The 12745-nt window shown below is 45.6% G+C and overlaps 1 long non-coding RNA gene across 1 annotated transcript in view; it reads left to right on the forward strand.

Moving 5' to 3' along the window:
* Positions 1-11186, forward strand: part of LOC115474451 — a 93402-nt gene extending 82216 nt beyond the window's left edge. Inside the window, exon 3 of the long non-coding RNA XR_003942860.1 lies at positions 11078-11186. This is a non-coding gene — a long non-coding RNA (uncharacterized LOC115474451). The remainder of the gene's footprint in view (positions 1-11077) is intronic.
* The last annotated feature ends 1559 nt before the right edge of the window (positions 11187-12745 follow it).

Below are 12745 nucleotides of genomic sequence, written 5' to 3' on the forward strand. Positions count from 1 at the left end.
GCAGGTAGGGATGTAGAATGGTAAGTGTGAGGGTTTGGGGATGTTGATAGTTTTTTGGGTTCAAAGATGCATATATTTGCTGACACATCAAGGGAATCACAGACTGGGAGGTGTGAGGTCTTGGCTTTTAAGCCAGGAATCATTGCCCTAGGTGGGACCTTCCTAGCGTGATCCCCTTGTAAGTGTTTTATTTCCTTATTACTTATTTGTTTGAACCTAAGAAATTATAAGAGTTTGTGGAAACAGATGAAGAATCCTCTGCAGCAACTTCCTTCAGTTACCATTGTACCGGCTGCATTAACCGATTAACCTTCCTCCCTCAGAAAATGTGTAAGATTAACCATTTTGAGTTTTTCTTACTTTCTTTAAGATTGTTTTCCTGATCTTGGATCTTCCAATTGTGGACAATTATGTAAATATATATTGTTGAGAGAAAATGTTTTCCTTTTTATATTAATTTCTGTATTTCCTTACATTTATGTGATAAATGTGAATGTAATTAAGTAAAATGATAAATAAAATAAAAAAAAAAAAAGTGTGAGGGTTTGGGGAGAGTGAGGGTTTGTGGTGGGAAGGGGGCGAGATACAGAGGAAGGGATGGTAACAAAGCACTCAGCAACGCTCCATTCTTCCTCACATCAGCAGCTTCCAGCTCTCCACTCTCCAACTCAGCAAAATCACAGATGGTTCTAAAGACAAGTTTATCCTCACCCTACTTGCTTTTAAAGCATGTCTAATGCTGGACATTTTTCTTCCTACCTCTATGAAGTAATTTTGCTTCACGTTAGACCACCCATGTTATGCGCACGAAAAACACTCCGCCTGGGAACGTTTTCTTGTAAATGACTAGTGGTCTTGGCCATTTATTTCCCCCTTAGTTCAGTTATACATTTTGGACATTTTTCTGCTAGAAAAATGTATATCTGCCTTTTATGCCATTTTTTGGATGTTTTTCTGTTTTGAAAATGAGCCCCATAAGCTCTGTTACTGCTCCAAGGGCACTATCAATTAAGGAAGGAACCCAAGGTCTGTGTTAGGGGTTCTGGCAGCCAAGGATTGGAACCAAGCTCCCTATTACTGTTCCAAGCATTTATCAGTTGATGTTGGATGCTAGGCCTCCAGCCACATGCGTTTCTCATTCTTGTGTTGTTGTTGTTGTTCCATAAATTCTTCCAACAGACAGAAACACCTGAGGTAGAGCAGGAGCAGCTTCCTTTCAGAGAGAAAAGACTATGTCTGAAGTGTGACACCGTACCTCCTTCCACAAGTGCTGTACAGTTGAAGAGAGATAGGCAGTAGGCGAGCATTGTACTGCAGTCTGAGATGTGACATCTGAGTGCATATATCTATCATGAAAAGAGGAAGGAGAAAAGTGGAGAGACAGATATTTCAGTGCCGCACTCGCAAAGTTGTCATTAGGTACAGGCTGGCTTCACCTCCCAGCAATCGCTGTTATTATAAAGATGATCATTCACTGAAGAATACGAGCTCACAGACAAGGAGCCAACGAAGAGCTAGCATCAGCTCAGCACATCCCCTCCAGCGCATGTCTGTACAGAAGAAAGGTAAGCTGAAAGTAAAATGTAATTAAATGTAATGAAACTGGAAGGGTGTGCAATAAACTCTGATTATATCCAGTGTCTCCGCTTCTCACCCTAAGTGCTAGTGTGGCACTGTTACATCTAGAGCGGCTGCTGACATATTCCCAGAATACGGAACAAACACCATGGGCACTAGCTTTCGTTTACTTCGTGCTGCCAAATCTAGGCAGTGCTGCTGCAAGAAACTGTGCTCCCTGGAGCTTACAATCTACTAAGATACCGACATAGGACAAATAAGTGCTTGAGACTCTAAATCTGACCCTTGGTCCTCTCCAAAGGTGGAGACAGGGGCCACTTTAATTGGACCAAACAGCAATAAAGTACAGCTTTGTCCCACAACCGACTGGGAAAAGCGAAGTTACTTACATGTAATGGGAGTTCTACCTTGACTTCAGGAAATTATTGAAATCAGTACTGTTTAAGAAGGCTTATTCTCCTGGTTCAACATAATCTGAATTAACCCTTACTATTACTATGATCCAAGGACACTAATTACACGTTATTATCTTTTACTTATTGCTGGTTAATTGTGATTTCCTATCTTACTATCAGCTTTACTACAGTTTTATGTAAGCCACTTTGAGCCTGCAATCAGTGGGAAAATGTGGGATACAAATGTAATAAATAAATAAATAAGTCCGCCACATATAGGTGACGCCATCCAGTGCGCCCCTTGGACAGAAATGCTCTCCAATAGCTCAGACAGATTTTTTTTTTTTTTTTTAAATCCCTCTGAGTGTGTGCAGTAGGTTCCCCTACTGGGCAAGTCCCAGATACCCTACTTCTTGCCTCAGTCAATCCCTAGCAAGAGGTGGATCCTCCTAAGGGGAGGTGGGTGGGTTGTGTGACTGACTTATCCTGCTGTCCACGGAGAACTCCCGTTACAGTTAAGTAACTTTGCTTTCTCCTAGGACAAGCAGGATGCATCAGCCACGTATAGGTACATTAGATTGTAAGCTGACTGCACATGTTGTCCATTAGATTGTAAGCTCCTTTGAGCAGGGACCGTCCTTCTTTGTTAAACTGTACAGCGCTGCGTAACCCTAGTAGCGCTTTAGAAATGTTAAGTAGTAGGTGACTGCCAAGCCAAGGGACGTAAGGAGGGTTAGGTGCTCCAGTAGGCTTTTGGTCCTTACGGCCCTTGATGTGCTGTGGTAGGAGGGTCCAGCCCCATCCAGAGGAGCAAGGAGTGAAAAAAAGGAGTGGGCTAGACCAGGTTGGTTGGCAGTAAATGGTCATAAAGGTTTGTAGTAGTCATGACGCTGTAAGTACATTGGAGTGTCAACTGACTGGCCTGTACATCTGTGATAAGTAAAACAGAATTTCAGTGTGGTTACTGTGGTCGTAACATACCAATATGTGGAAAAACAAACAGCAGGAATATAGGCACCCAGTTTGTGTCACGGTGACTGCAAATGGTAGTGTAACATTTAGAAGTGGAACAGGAATACTATGGATCTTTAGTCTGAATGCTGATAACCCGTAATGATGACTACCAGAACCATTAGACTGAAATACCCACGCCACATCAGTGTGAGGACAACTGAAATGAGTGATGGTAATGAACTGTAGAGGAGAAGCTCGGAGAACTGCAGAGCTTTAGAAGGGCATGGTATGTGGTTGACTTGATCACGAAGGGTTGAAAGCTGATTTGAGGCTTTTTTGTGTTGGAAATAGTCATAGAATCTCATTAGTCAAAATGAGAGCAGATGGAGCATGAGCACAGTGCAAGGAGATAGCACGAAAGGTACCCGGGTGTATGGAACCCAGCATGATGGTTGTGTCTTCATCCAAAGATGTGGGGGCTATGCTGTTTCATGGTTGTGGTGCTGACTTTGTTGTTGTCCTTACTCCCACATACCATGGATGTAGGTTGTATATGTATCTAAGCATAGGATCTCAGTGTGTCAGCGAATCAACTGCTATTTGAGGGCCAAGAAAGGAGTAGTGTGCAATTGGAATGTTGTTCCAAAAATGAAGGGCCACTTTGGCACTGATAAGCATTAGCCCATTGATTTTGTCTGAATGCGGCTCCAACAGCAAAGACCACTTTGAATCTGCTTAGCTTTAGGCTGTTGAGTTTGAACAATTCTAGTTGGTGTTCTAATATATGTATAGGTATAGATATATATATATGCCTGTCCCTATAATCTGTCTCTACAGGAACTGAGTATAACATAGTAACATAGTAGATGACGGCAGAAAAAGACCTGCATGGTCCATCCAGTCTGCCCAACAAGACAACTCATGTGTGCTACTTTTGTGTATACCCTACTTTGATTTGTACCTGTGCTGTTCAGGGCACAGACCGTATAAGTCTGCCCAGCACTATCCCCGCCTCCCAACCACCAGCCCCGCCTCCCAACCACCTGGCTCTGTCACAGACCGTATAAGTCTGCCCAGCACTATCCCCGCCTCCCAACCACCAGCCCCACCTCCCAACCACTGGCTCTGGCATAGACCGTATAAGTCTGCCCAGCACTATCCCTGCCTCCCAACCTCCAGTCCTGCCTCCCACCACTGGCTGTGGCACAGACCGTATAAGTCTGCCCAGCACTAGCCCCGCCTCCCAACCACCGACTCTGGCATAGACCGTATAAGTCTGCCCAGCACTATCCCCGCCTCCCACCACCGGCTCTGGCACAGACCGTATAAGTCTGCCCAGCGCTATCCCTGCCTCCCAACCTCCAGTCCCGCCTCCCACCACTGGCTCTGGCACAGACCGTATAAGTCTGCCCTGCACTATCCCCGCCTCCCAACCTCCAGCCCCGCCTCCCACTACCGGCTCTGCTATCCAATCTCGGTTAAGCTCCTGAGGATCCTTTCCTTCTGAACAGGATTCCTTTATGTTTATCCCACGCATGTTTGACCATCTTGACTATGCATGGTAAGAGGACTGTGTATTTGTAGGTGGGCCCTGGTTATATGTGTTTCCCGGTGGGGGGGGGGGGAGGGCGGGAGAGGCTCATAGCCCACAGCCCCTGTTCTGAGGAACCTAAGAGAATCTCTGTTTCTGTGCCCCCAAAGGGCTTAGGGTGTAGCAAGGTGTTGGCGTACTGGGTCAGGCCCTTTCAGTAGCCTATTGACTGATTTCAGTCATTAGGTGAAGCGGGTTCTAAGCCCCAGGTCTCAAGGTTAAAGGAGAAAAAGGGAGATTTATAGGAAATATAGTGTGGGGTGCTTTTTAGAACATCTTACAAGCAACGGTTGTGGGTTAGGCTCCATAGAGAGGGGTGTAGTGGTTTTATCAAAAGAGCCCTGAACCCTCCCTTTTGCTGGGAAATTTATTGCCCAGTCTGTCTGCAGGGCTGGACTCCAGGCCAGTTCTGAATACACAGAGCTTTTTCATTATTATTTTTTTGTTACATTTGTACCCCACGCTTTCTCACTCACAGCAGGTTCAATGCGGCTTACATATTATATACAGGTACTTATTTGTACCTGGGGCAATGGAGGGTTAAGTGACTTGCCCAGAGTCACAAGGAGCTGCCCGTGCCTGCAGTGGGAATTGAACCCAGTTCCCCAGGACCAGAGTCCACCACCCTAACCACTAGGCCACTCCTCCACATTTAGTGAGCAAAGCTCCAGTATTAGAGCAAAGCTCAGGTATTAGCAACCTCATTGAGCAGCCATGTAGTCAGCGGTATTCGAGCTTACCCGGGGGAGATCCCACTGGATTTCAAGTCCATCCCTTTAACCCCCCACCCAGTAGTGGGTGAATGGGAGTGACCTCGGTGGGGACTGATAGGAAGGACCTTGTTGGCAAGAGTGGTGGAAAGTCCAGCGGGAGAAATAAGCGATAGCCTGCAATGAGCACAGAGTCCTAAATGGGAAGTGGAGGATTATCAGTGAAGAAAGATAGGATGAACAACCATTATACAACACTTTATAAGTCAATGTGAGAATCTTAAAATGTATCCAGTAACAGACAGGAAGCCAGTGATGCTGAATCAACAAGGGAGTAATGCAGTTGTGTTTCCTAGTGTGACGTAGCCATCGCTTGAGACAGGAGTAGAAAGCAGGAGATTTGGTCACCCCAGCTACATCAGCTCCATTCTGCAGGATCCGTTCTGTGTTTCCTGTCACTGCTATATCACAGTGCTACTAAAGACAAGGCATAACAAAATGTTTAAACACACATGAATACAAGTGTATTGCTTCTTCAGCTTATTGAGAGTGGAGTAGTCTCATATGTAACACATGATAAAGATTATTTGATTTTTCACCCACTGACTGGGTGTATTATCTGTGTGTATTGTCTAATCATTGACTGAACCTCCACCACCCTTTGCTAATCTTATATATAAAGATATATTTCTGTTTGTCAATATGCTAACATCTAATTTTATGTAGCACTTAGCTTGAACAAGTTGGTGCTCTTAAAACCCCGACAGGTCCCCGTTTCGTGGTTACTTTCTCAAGGGGGAGTCACCAGTTCAAGTAACAGTCTCAAGTGCAACTGCAGCATTACTAAAGACAAGGCAGCAGGGAGGGGGAAATTTGAAATGTATTGGGTTATGTTAAGTTTCTAGAAAGCTCTGGGTGCTTTGATAAACAACATTGCAGGTTTTACAGAGCACTTTAGAGATTTCAGAATAAATATTAAAAAAAGAATTATCTCAGAGAATGTTATACGGATAGCATGCTGACCGTGATGCATTCAACATGAACTGGGCTTCAAAGCCATCTCTGTTTCCCCTGCTGTCCTCGTATCTAAGCCTGGGCTGAGGCGCCATCCCCTGTACACGGCATGGCTGTGGAGGGCAGTCCAGAATGCAGTGCCAAAAAAGCTCATCTGCACATGTTGTAGGGTGCTGACACAACTCAGCAAAATCTGCACACAAAGATATTTCATATCTTTCTTCAAATCTACCACCTATAAAGCTCTGCCACACACATTTTCCCCCTGCCTGGAAAAGCACTCAAAGCTGATGGGTTGCAAAATGGAGCAGGTGCAGAGTGCCTGGCATGTTCTTTCTCTGCAGAGCCTCAAATATTATGGGCAAACAGTGGTCTGCCCCTGCCTGGCAGACAATCCTGTGGTTATTCCCAGAGCTATCAGGGAATTCTGGGCTCTGAATGCTACAGCTGAGCCCAGCCTTGACAGACAAGAGTGCAATGGAGTTGTGCTCACTCTTCCTCTCCAAAGACAGCAAGACAGCATTAGATAACGGGATGGTTAGCAGACGGCAGCTTCTGGCAAAGTTATATCTGGCACAACAAGCCCCTCGGTCAAACAGGAAAGAAGGCAATTATGGGCTCTGGCTCCCTATCCGTTTTCGTATCCTGTTCAAACTTCTTCTACTAACCTATAAATGTACTCACTCTGCTGCTCCCCAGTATCTCTCCACACTCGTCCTTCCCTACACCCCTTCCCGTGCACTCCGCTCCATGGATAAATCCTTCTTATCTGTTCCCTTCTCCACTACTGCCAACTCCAGACTTCGCGCCTTCTGTCTCGCTGCACCCTACGCCTGGAATAAACTTCCTGAGCCCCTACGTCTTGCCCCATCCTTGGCCACCTTTAAATCTAGTTTAAAAGCCCACCTCTTTGATATTGCTTTTGACTCGTAACCACTCGCCTCCACCTACCCTCCTCTCCTCCTTCCTGTACACATTAATTGATTTGATTTGATTACTTTATTTTTTGTCTATTAGATTGTAAGCTCTTTGAGCAGGGACTGTCTTTCTTCTATGTTTGTGCAGCGCTGCGTACGCCTTGTAGCGCTATAGAAATGCTAAGTAGTAGCAGTAGTAGTTCTGAAATTTTAACATAGTAACACACATATAAACATAGTAACAGACAATAGACAAAGACCAGCATGATCTACTGAGTTTTATCATAGAACATGTAGGTTACCCCCTGTATACCTCTGCCTAGAGTTGTTAATGCTAGTGCTCCATAGAACACGCAGAAAACCTCCTCTATACCTCTATCTAGAGTTACACCTACTGCTGCATAGAACATGCAAAATACCTCCTGTATGCCTTTATCTAGAGTTCTACCTACTGCTCCACAGAACTTGCAGGTTACCTCCTCTATACCTTTATCTAGAGTTAGAACGTTCAAGTTACCCCCTATATACCTTTGTCTAGAGTGTCATTGTTGATGATATGTTGAAACCCTCTGCAGCTAAGAAAGCAAAGTGCTCTTCCTTCAGCTTCCCTGGGTCTGGTCCCAAATCCTCCCCTTCCTCATCCACTACATCCACCATTAACCCCTACCTTTCCTCCCAAGGTTTCAGTAGGCTAATGTGGTAAACTTGTGTTTTCCCCCCTGCTTTGATTAACCTCATAGGTCCAGGGGCTAACTCGCCAAGTTATGGAAAAGGGGCCTTTCTATTAGGCCAATAACTTGTTGACCGAGGTGGGAAAAAGTACCAGTACTTATCCTGTGCCCTAAACGCCCATTCTGTGGCTTTCTGGTCATAGTACCCCTTCTGCTTTTGCTGGGCCTGGATTAGGTTATCCTTGGCTATCCCCCTTATTCATACCAATTTCTCCCTTAATTCCTGCACATATACAGGGACTGATGTTACCTAAGGGTCGTTCCCTACCCAGGTGTCCCTAACCACGTCCAACATGTTCCTTGGCTGTCTACCATACATTAGTTTGAAGAGGGAAAATCCCACAGAGGCCTGGAGCACCTCCCTATATGCGAACAACATGTAGGGTAGGACTTCATCCCACATCAGTGGCTGTTCCTCTGCACTTCTTTATCATATGGATAAGGGTTTGATTAAATCTCTCCACTAGACCATCCGATTGAGGATGGTAAGCAGCCGTTCTTTCATGTCTTATCCCAGATAACTGGAAGATTTCTTCCAAAGTCCATGATAGAAAATTGGTGTCCCTATCTGTCAGCACCTCCCATGGGAACCCTACATGGCAGAAAAGTTCTAGCAACTTATGTCCTATCGCTGAGGCTGTAGGCTGTAGTCTTCCTCATGGGAATGGCCCATGGTATTACATAGTCTACCACCATCAATATGAATTGGTATCCCCTTTTTGTCCGGTCCAGGGGTCACACAATGTCCACTCCCACCCTATCAAGGGGCTGTTCCATAATTGGTAAGGGTACTAAGGGTGCCCTCTCTGGCAGTTTCTGGGGTACTTTCTGGCACCCTACACATGAACGACAGTTCTCGCTTACTTCTTTATGAATGCCGGGCCGAAAGAACCAGTTCAGTAGCCGGTCCACTGTTCCTGCCTCGACTATGTGTCCTGCAAGGGGATGGGAATGCGCTAGTGTCAGTAGGGTCTTCCTAAAAACCTCAAGCACCATGACCTGCCTCTGTTCCCTTCCATGGGATCCTTCAGTTATTCTATACAACGTTATTAACTTATAACATGGATACCGATCTCCCTCCTGTGCCTCGGGGCCTTCGGTCTTATCCCAACGTATCTGTAATGTGGGGTCCTTCCTTTGTTCTAGGGTGAACTGATGGAACTTTTGTATGACTTCCTCCCCAACTGCCTCCACCTGGCCTGAGGGAACCAATCCTTTCCACTTCTCTACCCTTTTCTGAGCCTGGGATTTCCAAGACTTTCCTGGCTCACCTATAACCCCGGGTCCTGTAAAGGGAAAGAAGTCCCCTAATTGAACAGACTCTGCCTCCTCACTGGACTAGTCCTCTGAGTGAGTGGACATCCACCCTTCCTTCGGGGTCAGTGCCTCCTGCATTCCTGTCCAGTTTGTGCCTAAAATTAAAGGAAAAGGCAGTCGCTCCACTATCACCACCCATAAGGGAAACATTTTCCCTTCCCAGGCCAAATCAATCTCATACATGGGCTCCTTTTTAACATCCTCATGTACGCAATGGACCAGGACAGAACCAGTGTAACTTCCCACCCTTTCTCTAACCCTCAATCTCCTGGCTAGTAGTCCTGAAACAAGGAACTGATTAGTACCAGTGTCCTAGTGAGCAGTTAAGTCTAAGTCTGCCACCCTTCCTCCTCGCTTTAAGGGCTGTCCTCCCCCTCCTGCTGTATGGCAAGATCCTGCTGACCCTGAAAAAGAGCAGTCCATCAGGGGGCACTCTCATCTGAAGTGCTCTACTTCTACACAACTGAAGCACCTTAACGGAGAACTGACTTCTGGTCGAGGAACAGCCCCTATTCTCTGATCTCCACCTTTCCCTATTTCAGTCCCTGGTGCCCCATGTTTTCCCTCACTAGGCTTCTTCATTTCATCTTTATTGGTCCTCGGGGCTTTCCCCAGAGAAGACTCCTGTCTGGCTGAGGTTTCAACTCTCCCAATCCCAATTCCCTCAGCCTTCAAATAATGTTCTATTAAATTAATGGCCTCTCCTATATTCAAACTACCCACATTCCGGTAACTGGAGGTAGAATGTTCATAAATTGCTCCAAAATTACCAGGCTAACTATAGCCTTTGCCATCTGCTGTTCCATCTTCATCCATCAGGTGGCTGAGTCTAGGAGGAAAGCGCCAAACCCCTCTGAGAAAAACTGCACTGGCTACCAATCAAAGAACATATTGCTTTCAAAATCTGCACACTGGTTCATAAAATTATCTACTGTGAAGCCCCGGGATACATGATAGACCTCATAGACCTACCAACCAGAAACACAACAAGATCAGCATGAACATACCTAAATCTCCACTACCCAAACTGCAAAGGAGTCAAATACAAATCAACTTATGCATCCAGCTTTTCCTACATAAGTACACAACTATGGAACGCATTACCAAAAGCCGTGAAAACAACTTGTGACCACCTACACTTCCGGAAATCACTAAAAACTAACCTGTTCAAAAAGGCATACCCTACTGACCCAACTTAAATGCCAGAACCTTGGAACCTCAATTGAAACCAAAGAGCGTAATGGACTTAACTCATCTCTTCTACTCTACGATTCCCTATTGTGTCTGTTTCACATGAACCTTATTCTACCACTACATCACTTTGTAATTGTTCATACCGGTATTGGCGATCGCCTTTACGGTACTATGTAAGTCACATTGAGCCTACAAATAGGTGGGAAAATGTGGGATATAAATGTAACTAATAAATAAATACTGAAATGTAAGTTGAATTCCCAAGCACTACTTGCTGAGCTACAAACTGAATCTATTATCCACCACTTACCAAAGCATAAGTCCAAATCCCAAGCACTGTTTGCTGAGCTACAAACCACACATATCTACCATTTCTTACCAAAGTGTAAGTCAAAATCCAGATTTCCAAAGAGATCAGACTGAATTTTACTAGGCCTTCTGGGCTGCTAGGTCCTCTTAACAGATCCCTTTCACAGTCAGGGTGAAAGGGTTCCAAGTCAATAACCACTCATCTAGGTCACCCCAGATAAGTCTAGGGCTTCAGTTCGGCCCTGAGAGCCAATGGGTCCAACTCCCCCTCTCCTGGGGGTTTTAAAACAGTCCAAACTCTTGGTTCATCCAAGTATGCAAATACATATGTAGATCACTATTCCAATCAATGTTATTTCTTCCACAGATTCTTCTCATGCTACTAATCCACTCCCTGCCTTTCAGGACTGGGTTAGTCTGTCTCTGCACTTCCCACGTAGTCTCTACCCTGGACTACAACCACTCCAGCAGGGTCCCAGCGGTCTACCCTGAGTAGATGAGAATGGACTACACCCAGGTTGTTTTGCTATATCTAAGTGGAGACACTCCTTCTTGCCTGTGGGATCTGTTTTTCAGTGATGAGATATAAACCCTGTCATAATAGATATGAAGGAACTTTCTAGTGAAAATGAGCTAATGGCTAATTAAAGGAAGGAAGAACTGTGAGGGCATTCTTCTCCCTATCTCTTATTTCCCAACTCCTATGCCTCAGACCATCTAATCCACTCTGGATCACGGTAGGCTTACCTGCTTATTCCTGGTGGTTTATTGGGGAAACAGACAGGAGTAATGCTCACTCATGTCTGCCTAGTGTGGCTGCTTCCTTAAAATAGCTGCTGTAATCTCCAGTAATAGCCTCACAGTACTTTGAAGTATCTTGAAGCTGCAACTAGAGGTCAATGCAGCCATTTTAAGACAGCAGCCACACCAGGCAGGTGCGAGTGGGCATCTCTCCTGTCACTTTCTCCACTAGACCACTAAGAACCAAGCAGGTAAGCCTGCCACAATCTAGGGAGGCTTGATGGGTTTGTTTTTTTGGTGGGGGGAGTGGAGATTAGAAGGGGGATCCTGAGAGAGAAGGCTCTCCTGGCTATTTAAATGGTTTATTTAAAACTCCATATACCTCCCTTCTTGAACACCTCACAGGGCAGTTTAGAATAAAATCATATAAAAATAAATTTAATAAAATGAACCTTTCATACAATAGGAGCGGAATAAAAGAAACACAAACCAAGGGTCAGAGCCTTATATTAGACTACTAGTAAGAAAGGCCCGTTTCTGAGGCTAATGAAATGGGCGCTAGCAAGGCGCTTTCGTTCCCATCCCCCTCCCCTTGATGCTGGACTTACCCTCCGTGCTTCAGGGTGGTCGTGGTCGCCCCGCCCCACCCTGGCCGGCGACCCTCCCCGTGACGTAGAGAGTGGCTGGCTGACTCCCTCGCTGCCTGTGACCTTCAGCCTGCCTGACTCACTCCCTCCAATCGTCGTCACATAGTAGATGGATGTATGCCCCGCCCTCGCATCAAACGTGATGACGTTGAGGGCGGAGCAATGTGATTGGTCAAGTGTCATAGCTCCGCCCTCAACGTCATCACATTTGACGCGAGGGCGGGGCAAATAGTAATGGGGCTAAATTCCGATCTCTGGCACCTCACAAACCGGAAGTTGCAGCTTCATTAGAACGTTGAGGTAGGCAATTATGTGCGGAAGGGGCGTGGCTGTGGGTGGGTCTATCAGTGAGAGTGGTGTATGAGTGACAGTGAGTGGTGACAGCCTAAGTGCAGGGCTCCAGGGTTTCCCTGCCACAGAGTGAGCTTCAGAATGTTTGAAGTGAGAATTATTAATATAGATTTGGGTCAGTGGATCCACAGTGCACTTTGAATACTGACCCCTCTGTTTAGAGTTTAATATAAAATCAGTTTAGAGCACAGCTAGCAGTTAAAATAAATGTCCAAGCTCCTTTCCTTCGATCAAAACCCACCCTCCCCCAACCCCCAACTCACCCAAAGGTGGTCTAATGTGATCTAAGGTCAAGG

Source organism: Microcaecilia unicolor, chromosome 7, assembly GCF_901765095.1.
Source record: "Microcaecilia unicolor chromosome 7, aMicUni1.1, whole genome shotgun sequence".
Lineage (NCBI taxonomy): Eukaryota > Metazoa > Chordata > Amphibia > Gymnophiona > Siphonopidae > Microcaecilia > Microcaecilia unicolor.